Raw genomic sequence first — 6,526 nt, 5'->3', positions numbered from 1 at the left:
CCCATAATATTTGATCATTTTGTTTATTGTCATAATTAATCATTAGTGATCAGTTGTTATTAGCAAATATTGTCTTCTCAGGAGGAGATGGGCTCATTTTGGTCAGCAAGGTTTTTGTCCTTTATCTGTACAAGGTATGTACAGATATGCATAAAGATCAGCAGACGAAAAAAGGGTTCATGTTTGGATCAGCAGAAAACATCCCCAGAGTCCTGCTGAGATAGGATGCTCCTGGTTGTCCAAGAAGAACATCTTCACAAAAGGGTCCTGTGTTGTGGGTCTCTTGTGGGCTGTAACAAGAAAGACTTGTGACTGTAGTAATGGGGAAAACTTGGCAGAAGGCCCCAGAAAAAAAGTGCTCAGGTAGGTTCACACAAGACAAGGCAGGAAGAATTCAACTGGATCAATTCCAAAGCTCTGGCCCAACATTGGGACCCTACTTGAATGGTCCTTCAAGTACCAATGGAAGGATCACCATGATATGAGAATTAATTTATCTTTTTTAAATTGTTGAGCAAAGGCAGCTGGAGTTAACATGGGGAATGTTCATATTCCATTAAGCCACAGATTCTTAGAACCATGAAGAAGCCACAATGAACAGATTCATATACAATGCAAAAGTATGAATAACTTTTATAAACATGCAAATTAAGCCATAATTTGTTCAATGAGTCCTCACTGGTTTTTAATACACACAAACACACATACACACATATATTTCCTGCTCTCAAATTCTTGAATTAAGTGTATCAGAAAAATTCAAACATTTGAAAATACTGAAAGTGCTGTTTTTAAAAATGATGGTCTGATTCTTCATTATATTTTGTTAAACTTAAAGCTTCTAAGCTCATAGCATCTTTCATTAGCAAATCCAATAGTTTACATTATGTAAGTTACTTTGTTTTGTCTTTCTTCTCCTATTGTCAGCTTACTTGAATGGTTTACTATTCTGAAAGAGAAAAAAATCTGCATTCACATCATGATATAATACAATACATCACTATCAATGTCCCCATTTACCTTGAGCTGTATTTGCCAGACTTAAATCAATGAAAGTCCCTTAATCATTTTGTTTTCTACATTTTTCTCATCCCAAAACAATATTTTTGGAGTACAGTAATAAAACTGCACATTATAGGAGGAGGGACATGTTAGTTGGTGACAGAAATCAGGAAGAGCTTAATAGCCTCTCATTGAAACTTATACCATTTAATACAATTCGCTAGTTGGAAAAGGTGCTATCATACTCTTCTACATAGTATGTCAAGGCTACAACATAACTGTCTATGTGGGAACCACAGTATTGGCATTTTGTTTATTCTTTTCATGTGCCTCTTTGTGTACATTTGTGAGGATTTCATTGTAGCTTATTGATTATTGTATACATTAAAGATTACACTAAAGGGAGGTGTATATTTTAAAAATATAGGAACTCTTAATCTAATATAGCACAAGCATGAACAATCTGTTCTGCAGACAAGAAGAATTAATTTCCACTGAAGACATAAAAATAAAGCAAATAGATTATGTATGAGATTTCAGCCATTAAGGTACATAAAAACTGCCCTTCCTGTCCATATGATCTCAGTATGATTCTTACAGATGATGTGATGAGTTACAAACAGAACTCTTCCCCAGAAATCTTGGAGAGGCTGATGCTCAGCTAGTCTATATTGTAAAGCCTGAAGCCTTTCTTCATCTGCTGCCCTACAAATGTATTGGATTTGAGTTTCTGTAATTCACAGCAGTATGGATTGATTGCTATGATTCCCAGAGTGGAGGTGGCTGGTAGAAGTCTGCATACCACCAACAGCTTTAAGCAGAACACTTTGGCGACTGAAGGAGAGCCTAGGAATCCATCTTGTCGTAATGTTCCTTATACTTCTCAAAACAATTTTGTCAGCTGCTGCTTTGAAATCTTCTACCTGCAATCAGCACACAATATATGTTTAGCAAATGTAGGATGCTGTATGTGAGAAATTTACCTCAAACCATTCAAGATGTGGCAAGGAATCCACAAAGTTTCTTGCATGTAATGATTTGTCATCTCTCCTTCTTAGATACGTTGGTTAATACATAGCTACCTTTGCACGCCTGTTGTTTAGGCAAACGGAGTTGCTTGGCATAGTTGTGAATGTAGAGCCAGTCCCACATGTTTTATATCAGACTGAAGGCATTAGGCTTGATCATGGGACTATAGATCACTGGGGAGGCCTTGGGGAGAGAGACGACTCCCGAGTGGGGGGGAAAAGGAGAAAAGATGTGTTTGATGAAGCACTGGAACATGTTCAGAAGGAGCCAAAGAATATGCAGCAAATCACACTGGACTAATGCAGAAATTTGGAGGCATGGGGGTGAAAATAAAATCTGGACAAAAATGTGAATGGGGCCTGAAGAAACATTTTCATTAAATATTACATTAAATCAATTACATATAATTACATACTGATTTTGCTTTTCTATCATACACTATTAAAAATGTAAAACATGACATGTTTTCGAAGGGCCACACACTGAGGACCACACCTGAGGCTTTCTGGGGCTGTTCATGGCCTTGGGTCTCAAACTATATACCTTTGCATTTGATCGATCATGTGCCTGGCCTGATCCAAATCAGTATCTGATCATCCTAAAATCTAAGATTTCTCTTTCTAATTTGGAAGGCTATTGATTAGGTCAACTCTCAATCTGTTCTTGGAATCATTGTTCCAGGAAAGGTCTCATTCAATCCACTGCTATGTCACAGGTTGGCCTCAACTAAAGAAGCTTGTGCTCAAAAATCTGTTTGAGTGAGAAATACAGATAAGCAGAAATATTAAAACTATGCTGGACAGCAGCCTTGCCTAGTATCCACATGGTTCCTCATTTCTCCAGTCTCCAACAGCTGATCCAACCCCAGCGGTTGATTGTCTGGATCCAAAGTCAGAGCTAAGAGCTAGATTCTGTATTTTCCTTCTATCTCATTCATCTCTTTTTCCTTTTCACACCAACTTTTGCAGCACATCTTGCTTGTGTACATTTTTGTATCCATAAGAAACCACAAGGGCTGCTCTTAGAATAATCTTTCTTAAAAGGGCAATGCCTCTAGCTTTCCTACAGCAACACTCATTGCAGGTGCGTGTATCTATGAAAACTTTCAGCTAGTGAGCTGGACAAATGCCATAATACCAGTATTATATTTGTCATTTACATAGTTGCAATGTGTAATCAATGTTCCTATTACTCACAACTGTAAAATTTTTTTAAATTTACATCTCAATAACCTCTTTAGATAGATAGATGATAGACATCAAAAGAGAGAGAGAATTTTTAGAAAACTAATGCTGAAAGCAAATTCTCTCTACAGTATATAATATGAAGACATACAGTAGTTAAATCCTCCATATGTCAGACACTGTATCTTTAAAAGTTGCAGCAAATATTTTTCTCTTCTCTTGCTTTTAAACATGTTCATTTATGTATTTGTGCAATGGTTATTTGCCATATTAGTTATCTTCCATTTTTTACGCAATTGTATAAAATAAGTAACTATACCAAAATCACTCAGGGGGCTTCCTCCATATATGAAGCTGGACTTGAACCTGGTTTTCCTGGGTCCTAATCCAAGGCTTTAACTATTACATGCCATTGGTTTAGGATTATGATGGGGGGCGGGGAGGAGGAGGAGGAGGAGGAGGAGGAGGAAGTTGAAAAACCCATCTATTCATATGATACTTAAGAAAAACATTCAAAACAAAAAGTATCAGATAATATATAAAGGTTTAGCGTTCTCCAGTCTGATGTTTTCCAGCTATTGACATAAGGTCTCCCCAAATAGATATGCCTGTGCAATCATCTTCACAACAAAATGTAAGTGGTTTACCACTGTCTTCTTATGTAATGATTCTTTTTTACTTCTCAGTCTAGCCTATAGTCATGGAGTTCCCATCCAACTGCTAACCAAGCTACATCCTACTTAGTTTTTCCAAGCTTGGCAGTTTAGCCATGAGGTACCGCATTCTGTGATTGCACCTCAATTCTGATAAATTCCATCCAGCACTGTCAAAGACCATATTAAAAAACAAAAAGAAACATTTCATCAGGTATTGCAGCCATATGTTCTAAACCTGTGAAGCTTGAGTGAAAATGCCAACCGATTTTCTTTATCAGCAGAAAAAACTTTTAAAATTGCCTTTCTGAACAATAAATTAATAAGATTCTAATGTTTGATTTTGATCTTATACTATATTTCAATAAAAAGACTGAGATCACTTAGGAGTCAGTCCTAATAATTTTAGGAACAACAAGGAATAAAATGCATTATTACATATTTAGTTTTTAATATTTTAAGGAAATAAATAATAATAATGAGGCCACAGCCGCAATATGCACATCATTTGCCACTTGTTTGGGCATTGTACAAGCATACTCCACAGGTGTTTCTTCACAACAGTAATAATATGTTGAAAATGTTAATTCCTTGGCATTTTTCCATGACAGCAAAGGAGAGAGAGTATACTGTACCTCCCTCTACTCCTTTTATCCACAGAGCAGAGCAAACATTTAAAATATTTTGTTGGGTACATGATGGATTTAGGCATGCTGGCAAGCTTGCAAAAAGTGTCTGAAAAATGTTTGGACAAATAAAATGTAACAGATTGTCTTTTCATCTGTGTTATTTATGGTGCAACCCCTTTAGATGTAGGTTGCTAGAATTGTAGATCTGTAGTTTGTTTTGCTTCTGTATATGTTTGTGTATCTATATGGAGGCTTTTTAAAAGTGGGAACCCATGCCTGCCCACCCTTTGTTACATGTCACTTCAACAGGGCTTACTTTCACATAACCTCATTCTATTGAATTTCTGCCATGCTTAGAGATCAACAATTATTGTACCAGCAACCTAGCAAACAAAAAGAAAATGAAGGAGTCCAACGAGGTAGCTCCTTTGCAACAAAATCAAACAATTTAAAGTGAACCAGTTTCACAATATGGGGGAAAATGGAGTTCTGCCAAGTTCTATATACTGGCTAAGGAATTTTGGGAGTTGAAGTCGATGTATCTTAAAATTGCCAAGTATGAAAACATTGTGCTAAGGAGAACTACCTTGCTAAATACCTTAGTTTGCAATGGAACATTGACATCCAACTATTATAGAACAAAACTACTGCAAAAACAAAACAGGACAAAACCCTGGCACTGATTTGGGTGTCTTAGCCACATGGCTCTCTGCACTTTCACAGAGCAAAGCTGAAGGCAAATTATGGAAGGCCTCCTTAAATGCTTTAAAACTCCTGTCTCAACCATTAATGGCCAGGCCAAATCATTTTCTTGCCAAATCCCAAGGAAAGAGGCAGGCAAGCCAGCCGGCAAGCAGGACCTATCAATGGATCCCAAGGATACAGTGAGGAATTTTTACCCGCTCCTCCAAGTCTAAGGAGCGAAAACAAACAAGTTAGACACTGCCATTCAGAAGAAAAATGGCCATCAATTAATTATACCCTAGATTTAGGACCCATCCTGGGAGGGCGTTGAAAGAATCTAATACCATTAGGGAGACCAAGAAAGGGGGAATTGCCCTCAGACAACTTTGTTAAATTTCTAAAGGCTTCTTGGGATCTGAGCTAAGGATGTAAGGGGGTTAAGATTAGAAAAGAATACAGGAAAATGGAACTATAAGGGAGACAGGGATATAAAGCAGCTCCTGCCATCAGGTTGTATCACAAGTGGCAAAAATTCCAGAGGAATATTTCTAGGTAGAAATAAACTAATCCACCTTCTCTAAGGAGACTCCAAGTCCCTTTAGGTCAGGAAGCCAAAGGCTTCATGTGGATTTTGAATGGCATGTCAGTGTTTGCAAACCCCAAAATAGAGACATCTGGCCAGAGGGGGGAAAACAATGTGATTTCATTTCATTTAATTTTAATGAAATTGCTTCTAAGGTGTGGCCTAGTGGCTACTTGTGGCCTCAGATTGTTCACTACTCCAAATAACTCATGATGGGAAATTCTGGAAGTCTTCAGTCTCCAGCTACATCTGGCAAGAGTGTTAGATGTATTGGAAAACTGTGATTGTAGCTAAAATGTATATGCCCCCTCCCACATGCTACTCCCTTCCGCTTTCATGTGGAACTCTACACACACTTATTTGTGCGTGTGTTACTTCTTCCTTTAAACAAGTGTGTGATCTAATTTCTCCATATCCTGCTTAAAATAGAATTTGGAAGAAGTTGCCATCAGGACAGAACTGTGGGACAAAACCCTACAGCTTCACAGATCAGAATGATTCTCCAACCCCTGCAAACACAGCAGGTCTGTTCTACCACATATTAATGTCATACTCATTACCTTATAAAATGAGATTGTGGTGAGCTATAAATCCATTACACTTGGAATCAACATCAGGTGATAGTTCTCACAGTAAGTAACAAAACCAAATGGGTTATAGAACTCCACAAAAAGGTAACCAGAAGTAGATTTAATCTGTTCAAAATGTACTTTAAATAATCTGCATTCCAGATGAGAACCTCCTTGGTAGATTCTTACTATT

The 6,526-nt window shown here is 37.5% G+C and overlaps 1 long non-coding RNA gene across 1 annotated transcript; it reads right to left on the bottom strand.

The window, feature by feature from the left end:
• Nucleotides 1-230: 230 nt before the first annotated feature.
• On the bottom strand, nt 231-3,191 carry LOC148126115 (uncharacterized). The gene is made up of 3 exons (XR_015742563.1): nt 2,844-3,191; nt 898-949; nt 231-290 (listed from the first exon to the last, which is right to left on the bottom strand). It is a non-coding gene; the product is annotated as an uncharacterized LOC148126115 (long non-coding RNA).
• Between the last annotated feature and the right edge of the window lie 3,335 nt (nt 3,192-6,526).

Source organism: Pseudonaja textilis, chromosome 3 (genome assembly GCF_049901715.1).
Source record: "Pseudonaja textilis isolate UNSWEBS1 chromosome 3, rPseTex1.2, whole genome shotgun sequence".
Classification (NCBI taxonomy): domain Eukaryota; kingdom Metazoa; phylum Chordata; class Lepidosauria; order Squamata; family Elapidae; genus Pseudonaja; species Pseudonaja textilis.
This window is presented reverse-complemented; position numbering and strand designations above follow the sequence as displayed.